Source organism: Triticum dicoccoides, chromosome 2B (assembly GCF_002162155.2).
Source record: "Triticum dicoccoides isolate Atlit2015 ecotype Zavitan chromosome 2B, WEW_v2.0, whole genome shotgun sequence".
NCBI classification, from domain to species: Eukaryota; Viridiplantae; Streptophyta; class Magnoliopsida; order Poales; family Poaceae; genus Triticum; species Triticum dicoccoides.
The window spans coordinates 744448197-744466106 of NC_041383.1; the positions used below are offsets into that span (position 1 = coordinate 744448197).

Below are 17910 nucleotides of genomic sequence, written 5' to 3' on the forward strand. Positions count from 1 at the left end.
GTCTGTGAAGCAGTGCCTCCCCTGTTGATCTACCAGGCAAGCAAACCCCCTTGTTCATTCCAATACAATCCTACTCTCTCGCTCCTGCTCTCAGTTATTGCATTAGGACAACAACGTTTCAACTGCTACTTTGTGCTGCGGTAGTTGAACCCATTCCTCTGCATGACCTGTCATTGCCACAGTAAATAGTTGAAACCCTAGCATGTGTAGGAGTTGATTGAAGCCATTGTTGTGTTCCTACCATGCCATGCCTGCTACTGCTTAGAGTGTGTCAGGTCTGATTCATTGGGAATGAATTGGAGTGTTATGATATGTTCTGGTGCTGAGAGTTAAGTGTGTGAACACGATTTGGTAAAGGTAGCGGTGAGAGGCCATGTAGGAGTACATGGTGGGTTGTCTCACTGGAACCGTCCTTAAGCACTGAGTTCTTGTGTATGTCGTCCAATGACTAGCTACTACCATGCATTAGAATGGTTAAGTGCCCTCTTGACTTATTAACCGACTTGATCTCTGTCCAGGAGTCGCAACTAGTTTCTGATGTTTGTAGGTAGTGCTATTTTTCTACCAAGTGGCACCCGACAGGGTGGGCTTGGGACAGACTTGTCACAAGTGGCACGGTGTACCAAGTGGCACCTGGATGGTGGGCTTGGGAACCCTGCTCACATCGTTTGGGGCCGTGAGCGACACCCCGGCCAGATCTCCTTGCGGATGGAACCCGAATAGGCGATAAACCAAGACTACGGTCTTGTGTGGTTAGTTAGCTCATGGCCGACACCCTCGGCAGGCTTCTGCTCGAAGGTTGCCGAGATACATGACGTGTACATGGCGGTAATTGGCGAGAGCGTGTGTGAAGAAGTACACCCCTGCAGGGTTAACATGATCTATTCAAATAGCCGGGTCCGCGGTTATGGACTTCTTGGATGCTTATGTGGTACATAGACAACTTGAAGTGGATACTCTAAAATGCTCAAGACAAGTGTGAGTGCTATGGATGGCCTTCTCGTAGGGAGACGGGGAAGAATCCATAGTAGCAATGATTAGTGGACTCGTGTGCGCCATATCACCTCAAAGAAGTTCTCATAGTCGTAGAACAGGATAGCCACTGAGTCAAAGCTGGCTTGCTGCAACTAAACCCCACATTACCTTCTTGATACAAATGCATGTATGATAGGGTCTGATGTAAGTCTTGATAAGTACCTTTGTACTCATGTTGCTTTATTTATGTTTTTGCAGCGGAGACTTTGGTCTTACTAGTGTTCTCATGGGCTTCGACAAGTAGCTTGTACCGCAGCTACGATCTTGATCGGATGTTGTAGATAGTCAGGCTCTTCAGCCTTTTTCATTTGTAGATGTCTGTACCCAGACATGTAATGCTTCCGCTTGTTGCTTGTATGCTCTGAATGTTGGGTCATGTGACCCCTGCTTGTAATAAATGCTATGATGGCTCTTCTGAGCCTTTATTTATATGAGTTGTTGAGTTATGTTGTGATGCCATGTTGTACATCACATACTTGCATGTTATGCATATGTGTAATGTGTATTGCTATGTGTGGGATCTGACTATCTAGTTGTTTATCCTTAGTAGCCTCTCTTACCAGGAAATGTCTCCTAGTGCTTCCATTGAGCCCTGGTAGCTTGCTACTGCTCCGGAACACTTAGGCTGGCCGGCATGTGTCCTTCTTTGTTCCTGTGTCTGTCCCTTCGGGGAAATGTCACGCGGTGTCTACCAGAGTCCTGTTAGCCTGCTGCAGGCCGGATTCTCTGGAGTCCTACTAGCCCAGTTGCTACAGCCCGGATTCACCCGCTGATGACCGACACGTTCGTTGCTGGGTCATGTATGCCTGTCCCTATAAGTTAGTGCCACTTTGGGTTCACGACTAGCCATGTCAGCCCGGGTTCTTTGTCTTGAATGCTAGCGAAACTATCATATACGTGTGCCAAAAGGCGCAAATGGTCCTGGGTATGGTAAGGCGACACCCGTGGGAATACCGTGCGTGAGGCCGCAAAGTGATATGAGGTGTTACATGCTAGATTGATGTGGCATAGAATCGGGGTCCTGACAGTACTACTGCTCATATCTTCGTGTTCCTACTGTACTTAATACGTTCGTACTAGTAGTATAATTTGGGTCAGTTGATTTGTGAAAGAAGTTCGACTGAGCAAAGGAAGAAGATGGCAGAGAAGCTACCCCAGTATCTATATTAGGCTGGCAGGGTGCCCATGATCTATCTTAGGAGTGTTGGGTGTGGAATGCAGTTCACCGGCAAAAATGGATCGTGCCCGGGGTTAAACGGATGGCGGGGGTGGGGGGAGCATGATGGTGGCAGGCGGTTCAGGGGAGGGTTGGGCGGTGGCGGTAGGCGGTTAGGCGTGTGGCGGGCTGAGAAGCTGAACTGTGCATCAATTTCGGAGGTTGAAGAAGCCCTTCTAGCCATCCATGTTGCATCAAACGGCCCACAAGAGTTGACTGACCCAAATTGCTCCTTGAGATTGCAGGATCCACGTGGCATTCAAGGTCTCAAAGGTAGATTCCGCGTCCGCACCCGGTTTGCGGGATCGATGCGCGCGATCGGCTTTCGCCGCGACAGCCACCATGCGCGCCTCCTCTGCGCGGGTGGAGACGACAATGACATGCTAGTTCCTCCTCGCCGGCGTGCTGGAGCATGCGCTCGTCCTCCTCTGCGTACGCTGCATGCATAGACGCGGCTCCCCTAGCTGCTCGCGTGCTTGGCAGCACGGCGGCATCGCGAGGAGGGACTGCAGACGACGTGAGCGGGCGAGCCTTCGGCTTCATGGCAGCTTAGTTTAGTTTTATTAGTTACCGGAGTAGGCGGGCGCCGGCATGCGCAACAGCGGCGGCATATTGATGAGTGCGCGTATGGGAGCTTAGTTTAGTTTTATATAGGGTTGGTCAAACTTAGAAGAAAACCGTACTAGTAAACGTAAACATTAGACTTAGGCAGCACTTTTATTAGTTACCACAGCCACGATACAGAATAATGTGCAAGCGCGTGAACCGCGGCCGCGCGGTCGATCGAACGGTGCGTCACCGTGTCACGCTCGAAGGACCTGCACCGAATCTTTTTTGTGTGTGAAAACAATCCCCGAATATTACTCAAATTTTTTTTCCTAGAAAAGTTCTTGACGCTACAATATTTCCATATATTTGAATTTAGCTCCAGTTCATGTTTATTTGGATTTGGACGTTTTAGGTGCACCCTAGTTTTTTTAATACTGATTTTGTGTGTGTGACTGAGAGAGAACGTGTGTATGTGTCCATATGTGTGTTGTGGCGAAAGGGAAATGTGGAGACGGTGTGCGTGTGATAGAGACATAGAGAGGTGTGAATGCGCACAAATGATCATCCATGAGTGAGACATAGGCAGATGCCGATACGTTATGTATACATGAGAGAACGGTCTTCTATTTTACTTGTGTGTGTGTGTGAGAGAGAGAGAGAGAGGAGCATCCGTAACACAACAACCATCTCTCTCGATTCGTCTGTCCCTCGCACGATCGCATGTAACAAATGCATCAACGCACACATTTTGACACCCTCACCCGGCCCCTACCCACCTCAAGGCCCGCACAATCTCTTCATGAATACCCTTTTTAGCATGTAGCTTTCCGTCACATACACACACATTTCTCTCCTTAGGTTTGTGTTCTCTCAATATCTGACACACACACACACACAGCACCACACACACACCCCCCTCCCCCGAGCACACAATTCATCTCCATCCAAGGTTATATGGCGACAACTCTCGCTTGTGCTTGTCTGCACCCCAGCATGCACAACACCTCAATCTTCAAAGATGGCATCGAAAATATCGAAGACAGCGACCACACTGTGCTAGAGAATGCGGGGCCATTTGGAAGCAGGATGATGTGACGATGGCTGACTGACTCCTGCCCCCACCCTCTCTCTCTCGCACAAAATTACCAATTCCTCTCTTCCCCGCACAAAATTATCAATCCCTCAACCCACGAGATCCTTCCCCTCTAGTCCATGTTTTTCCAGCTCTCTCATCAAACATGTTGTCTCTTCTTCTTCCATGTGTACAGAATCTGGATGCACACGCATCTCACGTATATTACATGTCTCCATCTTTTTCTCACAGACCTAACTTCTTCCTCTCTCTCTCTCTCTCTCTATCTCTCTCTCTCTGTCTCGTTAGGTTTGTCTCCTACTCTCTCGTCCACATACATACAATATTTCCCGCCCTATCTTCTCCATCTTCGCAAGCTCTCTCTGCGCGTTTCATTCACACATTGGGATATGTTCAAAATGTTGCTTTTATAATGGCTGATGTAGAGTTATGGTTGGTTTTGTAGCATCCTACAAAGTAATAACTATGAAATGCATTTAGATTCTCATTTGACTGGGATTATGTGAGTTGAGCATGTTGTGAAGTACTATAGACCTCCTATACATCTTGGAATTCGACAATGATTGTAACTATTGAATTGTATAGACCATTACATTCGAAGTTAGTAGCATAATATATTTATTTCACAATTTCAACAAATGATTAGTTCACTACAAACTAAGAAAACAAATGTGTACTCCCTCCGTTTTTATTTAAGTCCATGTATTAGCATTGGTCGAAGTCAAGTTTTGTAAACTCTCAGAAACTTTATAACAAAAAAATTAAAATATTCCAATAACAAATAAATACCATTAGATTCATTATTGAATGCACTTTCACATCATACATATTTGTTATGGTAAATGTTTATATTTTTCTATAAACTTGGTCAAACTTTAGGAAGTTTGACTTCAGTCAAACCTAATATGCAGAGTTTACTAGTACTACTTGCTAGTTGCTTAGCCGAACCACCCAACACGCCACATGGAGAGTTCAGTGTCACAAAATTTTGAGGTCGGCGGAAAAATCTCCCGCGACCCTGATACGAGCAGTGGGAAGTTACCATCATAGCCTTCGGAACGGTACTATGGATGACGCTTGGTAGGGGGCTGTTTTCGTAACTTCAGGTTCACCCTACCCAGCCAACCCCACCCCGGCACCCAGAGTAGTACACCTGAATACTCCCCATTTTCTATCCCCACCGCAAAATAGACTTCTCCACGACACCGCAACCTTCGTGCTCCTCCCCTTCTACATCGGCGCACTCGTCCACCGCAACGCATCTGCCTCATCGACGACCTCGTACGCCGCACTAGAGCCGGTCCACCGTCGTCGTCATACACGGAGCCTCTTCCCCGGCACCGTCTTCCACGGTCTCGGATCTGCTTCCCGGAAGCCGACTCCAAGCGCAGAAGCACCACCATCGTGGACAATGAACTGACTCCCGTTGCCAACCATGACTCACAGAGGCTGCCGCGACCATCATTCTCCTCCTCAATTGGTAATGTGTGTATTGAATCACTTAGCAGTACATGTGCAGTTCCAATTTTGTTCATACCTACCCTTCAAATTTCCTGGGAGCTATTGTTCCCGTAAAAGTAGTTGGTTATAGTCTCCATTGTCCAACAAAATATCATCTTGTAATTGTGCTTCACTCCTGTATCGCGTTGTGCTTGGGTAGGTTTTTCATCTGCAACCAGTAGTGTGGCAAATGATGGAAAGTTTTTTAGAACTAGCAAGATGCCCATGCGTTGCACGCATCAAGATGCATTTGTATGAGTAGTTTATCTTGTGGGAGAAAAGGATGCACGAGGGAAGGCCTTATTTGCAAATCTGGAGAGGGGTGTAGGTATCTTTCTGCAAAATTCCCATTGTTTCCTTCCTATCTGTCAGATATAAATCGGACGGCCTATATTGTAGGATGGCAGGCACACCATCATCACCAACTCTGTTTTTTTTGTAAGAAAATAAGTATATAGATAAAAAAGTAGATAGTAGAGAAGTAGAGATAAATATAAATATTAAATATTAAATAAATATAATAGTAGAGAAGAGAGTAGAGATAGTAGAGATGTCAGGAAAGGATCTCGCGCGCGCGGGAAAAAGCGGCCGGGAGTGCGCTAGTTGGGGCGCGCGGCGTCCGGCGCGCTTTATAAAATCCAACGCCCTCCCACCGCTCTGTGCCTTGCCACCGCTCTCTCCCTGCTCTATGCCTCGCCACCGCTCTCTGCCCGCTCTTTCTCGCCTGGCCGCCGCCGCGCCACCATGCCGCCGCGTCGCCGGGAAACTTGGGGATACCGCGGCGTCCGCGCGCGCCCCTCCGGCGGCTTCTTCGCCGAGATCCGGTTCTGCGGGATGCGCCTCAGCCTCGGCAATTTTGACAGCGCCAACGAGGCCGCTCGTGTGTACGACACAGCGGCATGGAGCCTCCGGTGGCCTCATAGAACATTGAACTTCCCCAATGTGCCGATGCGGGAGCGGCCGCAGGAGCTCGCGCCTCTGCCGCGGCTTATCACCGACAAGGATCATCGCGACCACCGGAGGCGGGAGCACTGTCTCGGTATCGCCGAGATGGATGAGGAAGCCATGGAGCTGTGGCGCCAACGCTTCCCATAGGATATTATCAACGAGCGCGAGTTCTACGCCCAAAGGAGAGCGGAGAGGGATAAGAGGAGGGCGGAGCGAGCCGCCTATCGCGAGGACAAGGGTAGGCGAAAAGAGGACACTCAATTCAACATGAGGCTAGGAGCAGCGTCGCCCTGGGAACCCGACGACGATCGATATCTTCAGGCGTACAGTCAGACGTCGGAGGAGGACATCACCGAGGAGGAGTAGTTGAATTATCTATCTATGCTGAGAACTATCCTCTACTCTCTAGTCTCTACTCTCTATCTCTACTTCTCCATCTCAGCGCTGTAAACACTTTTTTAAAGCGCCGCATGTTGCGATTTTGTTGGAGATGCTCTAACATGACAGACGAGTGCTTTAATGTTGCCCACAAGATGTGCGAGTATTACTAGTAGTATATTTTTCTTGCCATGTTGAGATTTTAAAACCACGAGTGCGAACATGCAGAGGAGCAATGAAGACCAAACACGGGATATTGGGGACATCTTCAAGGAGCATGGCAAGTTAAAGAGGAGCTGCACCGAACCTGTAAAACGAGCTTTGGTAAGTCACATCCTTTCAATTACTTTCGTTTAGCCTCGAGTTCTTCGACATGTATATGTTGTAGTTTCTGTTTCTCTTAAGCCTCGTGTTCTTCGATGTGTAATAAGAAGATTCTTAATCGTCCTAATGCTTTCATTTTTAGCTTGATGTAGGAAGTGGGTGTTCTCACCTTGTAGTCTGTTTTTATAATTTTTTTCCTTTTGGATTCACTTCTCCGAGTTCTGTTTATCTGGCTTCTACTAAATGGATCTAGGTTGCTTTGAGTATTGATCTAAAAAAGAAGTAACTTCATGTCAGGATGCAGTTCCTGCGAGGAGGGAAGTATGGTCAACCTCGAGATCATGTTACCAAAATGAGGTTGGATTACACACAAGGTGCCAGTTCCCTAATGATGCTGGATTAGACACAAGGTGCAAATTCCCAGATGATGCTAGATTATGCACAAGCCAGGTGGAGTCGTCAGCTGTTCGTGTCCTCGTGGCTCTAGTAAAGGCTGAAAGAAAGCATGCAGCAGCCCTTGAGAATGTAGCTGAGTTCCTGAAGAAGCAAAAAGAGCAATCAGATGCTCTCTTCACCCAAGCCAAAGAAGAAATGGAAGAAGCCAGAAATAAGCTAGCAGAAGCAGAGCAGGCTAGGCGTCTCCTGCTATCTAAAACTGTTGTCAATTCAAAATTTCCTTCATAATAGCTAGGTTCAAATGTTTATCCAGTCAACATGCCTATTGTGATGTCCGTGCATCTACTGATGTGGCACAAAATATTTTTTCGGGTCATGTAATAACAACAATTACTTTCCAAACAATAACAGATGAAGCATTGACATGGTATAGTTCACGTGCAAGCCTGACATTCCAAGTTCAACTTCCACATCAAACTCATGTTCACAGATATGTGCACATTCATACATAATGTCCACAACCATGATTCACTTCAAAGCCAAAAAAATGTGAGGAGAGTTATAAATAAAGAAAAACCTCTAGTTCCTGCTACCAGTGCGAGCACAACAAGTCAAGACCATGCGTAATTAATTATATTTTGGTCATTTTTTGTGTTCTAAAATGTCGGCTGGCTCGCGGAAGGATGTGTTGTCGGCACATGCGCGGATTCAATGAAGGCAGGCGGGGCAGTCTGAAGCCGGTTGCATGCGGCGAGGAGGCGTGTTCATTCGGGCCTGCAACGAGTGGGGGCCTCTTGGCCGGCACGCCAATTCAATGCTTGCGCTATGAGAGGTCGCATCTGTGTCAGAGCAATCACTCCCTCTGGTCCTTTTTTCTTTGGGTATAACAAAATCTCGTTTTCCATTCACATTTTACAAGTAAAATTCATGGACAAATTTTGACCCAAAATACGATGGGCACTAGTAAACCAGAACGGAGTTAGTAGTTTCTTAATCAAAGAAGGGTTTCCCCCTTTCGATATTCATTACTGAAAACCAGCATCTAAATCTAAACCATAATATTTTCCCTAGAACTTCCAGGTTCAACATCTCGCAATATAAACCCATACAACCATACGCCAAGGAGGTACGTAGTACTATGAATTCCATTTTCACTCCATACCAATTGTTCTAAAAACTACTTAGTACTATGAATATCAGTATGTCATCAACATACAAGCACAATATAACTCCTTCGCTCCCACCATGGCGATAGTATACACATTTGTCAGCTTCATTAAAGCCCACACATGTCAGAGTTGTATTAAACTTATCGTGCCATTTCTTAGGTGCTTGTTTCAGGCCATGTAAAGATTTCAGCAACCTACACACCTTTATTTCCTGACTATCTATCACAAAGCCATCTGGCCGTTGCATGCAGATTTCCTCGTTTAGCTCTCCATTCGGAAAATCTGTATTAACATCCATCTAGTGGATGAGAAGACCATGCGAGGCCGCCAACGAGAGTAATAATCGAATGGTGGTCAGTCTGGCCACAGGTGAATAAGCATCGAAGAAATCTTCCTCTTGTTTATGGTCATAGCCCTTGGCCACAAGCCTAGCCTTGTACTTTTCAATTGTACCATCGGGCCTAAGCTTCTTTTTGAACACCCACTTACATCCCAATGGTTCAACCATAGGGATGCTCAGTGATCTCCCATGTCCCATTAGCCATGATGGAATCCATCTCTCTATGGGCCGCATCCTTCCAGTAGTCAGGTTCTGGAGAGGCATACGCTTCTGAAATAGAAGTGGGAGTATAATCCACGAGGTACACGAAGAGATCATCACCAAAGGTCTTGGCAGTCCTTTGTCTCTTGCCCCTACCAAGGGTTTCCTCGTCATCCTCCTCGGGATTATCATCATGTGTTCGTTCATAATATTCCATAGGGATGGCAGGCCTAGGAGTCTCCTCAGATTCCGGTCTAGAAGTGCTTTTCATATCTCTCATAGGAAAAATATCCTCGAAGAATATAGCATCCTTAGACTCCATAATTGTACCGACCTTCTGGTCAGGTACCTCAGATTTCATTACTAGAAATCTATAGCCAACTTTGTTCTTAGCGTAACCCAAATTAACACACTCCATAGTTTTTGGTCCAAGCTTACACTTTTTGGGGATCGGGACATTGACTTTCACCAAACAACCCCAAGTAAGCAAGTACGAGAGTGTTGTACTTCTCTTCGCCCATTTCTCATAGGGAGTGATCTCATTATCCTTTGGTGGAACTTTATTTAGGACATGACATGCCGTCAATATAGCCTCCCCCACCATGCCTTGGATAAACCTGATGTATCTAACATGGCTTAACCAAATTAGTTAGAGTACGGTTTTCCGCTCGGCAACCCCGTTTATCTGGGGTGAATAGGGAGGCGTCCTATCATGAATAATGCCATGTTCCGTGCAAAAAGAACCAAACTCGCTCGAGAAGTACTCTCCACCATGATCCGATCGTACTCGTTTAATTTTCTTTTCAAGTTGATTATCAACTTCTGCCTTATAGATGTTAAAGTAGTATAGAGCCTCATCTTTAGTATTTAACAGATACACAGAGCAATATCTAGTGGAATCATCTATCAATGTCATGAAGTATTTCTTTCCACCTTTAGTCAACACACCATTCATCTCACGAAGATCAGAATGTATGAGTTCTAATGGTGCCAAGTGTCTCTCCTCCACAGCCTTGTGAGGCTGGCGAGGTTGCTTAGCTTGCACACATGAAAGGCACTTCAAACCTTTGGCTAAAGTGAAACTCGATATTAAATCCAACTTAGCTAGGCACGTCATAACACCGAAACTGATGTGACAAAGACGTGAATGCCAAACTTTAGATTCACTAACACTCGAATGAATATGGTTCACGACTTTACAAAAATCAGCGAGGGAAAGGCGGAACATCCCTCCGCTCTCATAACCTTTTCCAAAAATAGTCCATATTTAGTAACAACTAATTTATTAGACTCAAAAACTAACTTAAACCCTTCTCTACATAGAAGGGAGCCACTAACGAGGTTCTTCTTGATGGCAGGGACATGCTGCACGTTCTTTAGCTGCACGATTGATACGTCTCCGTCATATCTATAATTTTTGATTATTTCATGCCAATATTATACAACTTTAACATATTTTTGGCAAATTTTTATATGATTTATTGGACTAACCTATTGATCTAGTGCCCAGTGCCAGTTCCTGTTTGTTGCATGTTTTTTGTTTCATAGAAAATCCATATCAAACGAAGTTCAAATGCGATAAAAGTTTACGGAGAATTATTTTAGAATATTTGTGATATTTGGGAGTTGGAATCATCATAAGAGGGGCCCCACAATGACCACAGCCCACCAGGGCGCGCCTGGGCGCCCAGGCGCGCCGAGGTGTCATATGCTCTCCTCAAACGTCGGTTGAGGCCCTTCTTCGGGTGCAAGAAAGATAATTTATGGAAAAAATCTTGTAAAAATTTCAGCGCAATCGGAGTTAGGAATCTCCAGGAATTTAAGAAACCATGAAGGGCCAGATCTAGGGAACGTGAAACAGAAGAGAACAGAGAGGGTGAACCAATCTCGGAGGGGCTCCCGCCCCTCCACCACCATGGAGGCCATGGACCAGAGGGGGAACTCTCCTCACATCTAGGGGGGAGGCCAAGGAGGAAGAAGAAGAAGGAGGGCTCTCTCCGCCTCTCTCCTGGTGGCGCCGGAACGTCGCCGGGGCTAGGATCGTGATGACGATCTACATCAACAATCTTGCTACCGTCAACACCAACTTTCTCCCCCTATATGCAACGGTGTAACACCCCTTCTCCCTGCTATATTCTATTCTTAAACATGGTGCTCACCTCCATATATTTGCTACAAAAAAAGACACATCTGTGACATTTTGGGCCGAACGAATTTTTTTTGGTCATACTTATGACACTTCTATGACGAGAATTGTGACAAAACCCGGTATCAGCATAGATGTGGTGGGCTCCTACTTCTATGACAAAACATCATGACAGAAAATGGGTTTTTCGTCCTGGGCGGGCCGGAGACGCAGCTGCATGACATTCTTTGGGCCGTCCATGACGGAAAAAACCATGGTAGAAGCGAGGGCGAGGAAAATATCGGGGTGTTCCCGGTTACGATGGGTGGTCAGGGCCGAGCGGTGCATGGAGGTTTGCGCGTTTCTCTCGTACACGCACGCGCTTGGGTGCGAGGCGTTGGGCTCTAACTGAACCCGAGCGAGGCGTTCGCCTACTGAACCCGAGTGATTGCACTGCAGGCTACGTGTTACTGAACCCGAGCGATCAATCTATGGATGTTAACTGAACCCGATCAAGCAATTCCTTCACTACTGCTGCTAACTGAAGCCGGTCGATGCTGCCTTTGGATGAATAGTGAGTGTTGCAGGGGGGTTTGGATGAACAGTTCCCGGTGGGGGTGGATGAACAGGACCCCGTGGTGTTGCCTATGGATGAACATGACCCCGATCGATCGAGCCGGTTGGGGCTGGATGAACAAGACCCCGTGGAGGGCTGGATGAACAGGACGGCCCTGTGGAGGGCTGGATGAACAATAGATGGTGGAGTTGTGGATGAACAGTAGCCCGTGAAGGGGTGGAACAGGAGCCTGTGGAGAGGGATGGTTGAACAGTGGCCGGTGGAGTAGCGCGCAGTGGAGGCTGGATGAACAGGAGCCCGTGGATGAATAGTCGTAGGTGGAGGCTAGAGGAGGTTGACGGTGGATGAACAGTAGCCCATGGAGGCGGGAGGAGGTCGACGGTGGAGATGAACAGTATCCCGTGGAGTCCCATTTTGCGGTACGCCAGACCCCTCCCGATGAACAGGACCTCTTTTTCGATCGTAGCGCTCCAACACAAGTCCATTTCCTCCGTTTTGTGGTACGCCACACCCATCCCGATCAACAGGACCCCGTTTCGACCATAGGAGGTCCAACACAAGTCCGTTTCCTCCGTTTTGTGGTATGCCAGACCCCTCCCGATGAATAGGATCCCGTTTCGAACGTGGTCGGTTGAACACAAGGCCGTTTCCTCCATTGTGCGGTACGACAGGCCTCGTTTCCATCGGCTGTTCCGTCCAAGCCGGTTGGCTCCCATGCGTTCTGTTGCCTCCCGATGAACACGACGCATTCCGTTGCCTCCCGATGAACGCGACGCATTTCGTTGCCTCCCCATGAACACGACGCGACGTAGTTTCTCCGTTCCGACCTAGCCATGTACACGGGCCCTGGCCGTATGTATGCGCGAGTAGGCGTTCGAGACCCTGCCCGGATGTACGCATGTGGCCGTATTTTCTTTCTTGCAACCTGGCCGCTGTACGCACATGTACATGTACATGCTACGTGCGCGCCTCTACTACGACACGTGCGCACCTCTACATCGACCAGTATGTACATACACGTTCGCGACCAGAATGACAATGCTACGTACGCTTCGACCAGTTGGGTCCCGACTGTCAGGCACTTCCTTGCGTGCGAAGATGTAGCTGGTGGGTCCCAACAGTCATATGCGAATCATTTTTTTTTGCCCATAATATGGATGCACTTCCTTGCGTGCAAAGATGTAACTGGTAGGTCCCAGTAGTCAGTGGGGAAATGTTTTTTTCGCGAAATACGATGGCCCGTCCGGTGGGTCCCTGATGTCAGGTGGAGGAATCATAATTTTTGAGGTAATAAGGAGGCACTTCCTTGCTGCGGCCATGGAGCCAGCTGTCAGCCTCTCCACGTACAGTCCATGTCCGATGGAAGTCGTTCGTTGACCACGTCGTGCCGAGAGCACCAGGGCGGTGGACGACGGAGAGGCCTAGAAAGGGGACGACATGGAGCCGGGGAAGACGCGGTAGTGGAAGCCTGCACAGAGAGGAGTACGAGGGTTCACTGGTTTGGCTGCAGTATGAGGCTGCCGTCGCCGCAGGGCCTGGTCAACGGTGGGAGTAGTAGGGGGCGTCGAGGCCTCCGCGGCAACACAGCTGGCCACAGGAGGCAGGAGCAGGCGGCACGACCAACACTGCTTTAGGCGGCTGGAGTAAGAAGATCAGATGTTGAAGAAGCACTACGGCCGTTGGATGAACATCGTACAGTAACTGGAGCTAGAATTGTTCATATTGACTAAGTTGACAAAGCCCTCCGTACCCGTCAACTTAGTAGGCCCACAAGTCAGCATCCCACTATGCTGGGTCCCAGCTTGCAGGGGTAGTATTCATTTTTTTGTGCATAATATGGAGGCACTTCCTTGCGTGCAAAGATATAGCTGGTGGGTCCGACCTGTCAGCGGGGGGAACATTTTTTCGCAAAATACAGAGGCCCTTCTGGTGGGTCCCATATGTCAGCTGGAGGAATCATTATTTTGCGCGTAATAAGGAGGCATTTCCTTGTGTGCGGCCGTGGACCCAACTGTCGGGCTCTCCATGTACAGTCCACGTCCGATGGAAGTCGTTCCATGACCATGTTGACCATGCCGTGCCGAGAGCACCAATGTGGTGGACGACGGCGAGGCCTAGGAAGGGGACGATGCGGAGCCGGGGAAGACGCGGCAGTGGATGCCCACTCGACGAGGAGTACGAGGGTTCACTGGTTCGGCTGTGGTGTGAGGCTGCCATCGCTGCAGGGCCTGGCTAGCGGTGGGAGTAGTAGGGGGTGGTGAGGCCTCAACAGCAGCCCAACCGGCCACTTGAGGCAGGAGCAGGCGGTCTCGCCGGTGCTGGTTTGGGCGGCTGGTGCAAGAAGAGCAGCGATTGAAGAAGCAGCAGGACCGTCCGATTCAAATCCAATGGTTACTGCTGCTAGAATCCTTTGTTGACTAAGTTGACAAGCCCTGCGTATGTGTCAACTTAGTAGGCCCATAGGTCAGCCTCCCAACCGGTGCACCCCAGATGTCAGTGGGAGGAATCATTTTTTTCGCGTAACAAGGAGGCAGTTGATTGCGTGCGGCCAGGCCAGCGGAGGGAGTAGGGTGGGCCGGGGATGCCCGCGCGGCATCACAGCGGGTCACAAGAGGAGGGAGCAGGCAGTCCCGCCGGCGCTAGTTTAGGCGGCTGGAGTAGGAAGATCAGAGATTGAAGAAGCACGTCGGCTGTTGGATGGACATCCAACAGTCACTGCTGCTAGAATTGTGTGTTGACTAACAAAGCCTTTCGTAAACAAGTCAGCCTCGAAATCTGTGGCGTGTACAACCCATTTGCTATTATTTTTATGATTTTTACTCATTTTCTAATTCATATGGAATTTATTGCAGCCCGTTTTCCATTTTTAGAATTGCTTCCCATTTTCTGGTCAGTACCAGGGTTAAAAAAATAACTAAATATGGGCAAATTTTTGAAAATTCACAAATTTTTGCTGGGGAACAAAATATATTTAATCTAAAAATTAGTAGCCATACTAAAACAATTTTAAAAATAAATTAGTACTATGTCATGTTAAATCCAATGAAACACTATAAAATATCAGTGAAGAACAAAAACAAAAAAAGAAACTAATATCCCATTTGCTATAATTTTTTGGAATTTTCAACCCCTTTTATATTACTTTTAACAGACACTAACCATACTCTTTGGCCAGGCTGGAATGCATCCCTCCTCGTCTTGAAAGATTTGAAGCCCAGTAAGTCGGAGAAAACAAATAGGCCTAGCTTGGGTATTCTTCAAAAAGAAATACTGGGCTACCTATTTTCCCAAAGAAAAAACTGCTGGTCTGGTCATGTTGTTAGACCGGCAACAGAGACCACACAACCCAGTTTATAGCCTGCTCCTCCGAATTACTACTCAAAAAAAAGTTGTGCAATTCTGTCATTAAATGACTATACGTTGAAAACGATGTGGGTCCCAGATATCAGCAGGGTGGATTAGAGTAAAAAAACAAGGGGTGCATCTGAGTAGTAAAAGAGGCGCTTGCTTGTGTTCGGGAGTGGACCTGGTGGGTCTGTACTGTCATACTCACAACTATAGTTCTCTCCCGATTCACTATGCTGATAGGGACCGTTTAAAAAAAAACTATGTTGACAGGGCCAGACGGCGGTGCCGCGGTGAGCGCACCAAGGCGAAGGATAAAGTGCTGTCGCCAATGTGCTGGGCTGGGTTGGACATTCTTATTGAAAAATAAAAATGGACCAGAACTATTTACGATGTTGACTACGATTTGCATGGGTCCGCTGGTTGCAAGAAGAAAATGCTGGGAGAAAGAAGACTGGTCGCTATCTTTGCCTAAGAATAATATCGACTAAATGTAACGACACTATCATAGGAAATAATATCCTCCTATTAAATTATGAGTTTAAAGGCCTGGTGCATGAGCATTTAGCTTTATTTATTTATTTACTTATTTATGTTTAGGGGACCATGAGCATGTACCTGGGCCGGATTCATGAGAGATCCTCCCTTCCAGTTAATTATGGGCTCCTCTATTGGGCCTTCATCAGTGGGCTGCATGTTACCAACACGTGGAAAATGTGTTCCGTATGAAAAATAGTATGTGCTACATACGGTACGGGGCACTAAGGATCGAACCGTGCAATGACTTCCAAAACATTGTGTTTGTCGTTCTAACAACACATTTATTCAACCAACAGACGAAATATACTACTAATTGTACATTGAAAACAGAAGTAGCAACTACCAGGGCTGGGGGTACAACAAAAGCAGTAAGCAGGCCAGAAGAGTGAAGACGCAGCTCTCTCCTCCAAACCAAACATCAACCATTATTACAAAAGGGCTACCAAAAAAGAACAAGTGTATGCATCAAACTAAATAAAGATCCTACTACACCACGTGTACACATCCAACTAACTGGCTCAGTTAGACGTTACTATTTATTAAGCTGTGGAGATTGGCTGGCGGATTGAACCAGATGGGTGCCTGACGGGGGAAACTCCAGCCAGCAGGTCGAAGTCTGATACTTGCGACCCTCTCTCCTACTTTGGGATGCAGAGCGTGGCGGCACATATCAGGGTATGGTGCATGCAGAGACACATGGTACGCTGTGTACACATAGTTTTGCCTGATGAACGAAACCGCGCTGCCATCATGATCCTTGCCTTCGGTTATCTCCTGGTTAATCGGATAATTCAGTCCAACAATCAGAGAGCGTGGACCAAGGCTACTTACCAGCCTCCAGTCAAAAATTCCTGAAGGCCCAGAGAAGCTGGGATCCTGCTCAAAGACCTTGCAGTGACTGTGATTGTATTCCGCAAAACAACACGTCTGGTACATGCGAACAATCATCAATTGTTCGCCATTGTCTCATCGAGCCAGGAACCACCTGCAACTGCCATGCCCGTTTTCTTTGAAAGGTTCTGGGATTAGGAAGGGTAGGGACACCAGGCGGCGTACAACATCATATCAAGTTGGAGTCAAATAAAAAAGGGCTCTTGATGTAGTCAATCTTAAGAACAACATGTTATGAGCATGAATATTTTTCAGTAAATGTTGACAATAATATAAGCAAGCCATCATGATATCATAGGAAAGTAACATACTACTATAACAACTGTTTGTAGCGATGATTGGAGTAGGCCAGCAATACGTCCATCTATAGAAGGAGCCGACAGCGTAAATGAAGCCCTTGTGTTCAATGGCATCAAAGAACCATGGAGGATGTATGATCTTGCGATGGACGTGTAGATTTATCCACTTACCCGCAGTGACCTGTCAGATAAACGAGACCACGGTTGAAGAATGCAATTAGCCTAAAGTCTTTATAATTCGCAGATCTTGTGGGCACTTGGCAGATTACAACCTTGAGCAAATCAAACTTGGTATCATGTTGGCTACTGTAAGATTCCGAGTATTCTGGGCCGCGGTGCCAAAGCAGTGCAATGTTAATCGAAGGAAGGGTGATCAATCGCCGAGTGTAGACCTCCACGAGCATCTAGCTGCCGCGACCGTCGACAAGCACCATCCAAGACGTGTTCATGCCGACCCAGTACATGCTGTTAATGTAGATGAGGGTGACGGGGATCGGATCGCAGTCAAGGGGGTTGATGCTCGCCACCCTACAAACGTTATGCCGCGTGACATGCCGTTTCTGAAGATCAGGCGACATCAACAAGCAAGGAGCTAGCTTAAAAAGCTCCACCCTGAGGGCTTTGAGTAAATGGTACAGCCCCGACGAGCACGCGACGAGTGGCATGGTACTGAGATTGTCCACACGCAAAACAATGAGCTTGATTACCTTTGTGGGGAGCGTATTCCAACCAATCTTTCGGCGGACGCTGCTCGGTTCTGCCATTGTTAGTGCTTGGGTTACGGACGAGGGGGGGGGGGCGGAGGCGCCTTAGCGGGGATGGAAGATTGGACGAGATTTTTTGTGGACAAAGATGGAGAAGCGAATATGTGCTGCGGGAAGTGGACAGGTGATGATGACTACATCATGCCGCTTGACTTACGAGACACATACCAGCAACGTAGGGTCATATCGATGCCAGAAAACTTGCTTGAGTGATCACAGT

General features: G+C 47.5%; 1 pseudogene; it reads left to right on the forward strand.

Annotated features, from left to right (window-relative positions):
* Window positions 1-6137: 6137 nt before the first annotated feature.
* Window positions 6138-6791, forward strand: LOC119361304 (annotated as a pseudogene).
* Window positions 6792-17910: the final 11119 nt, after the last annotated feature.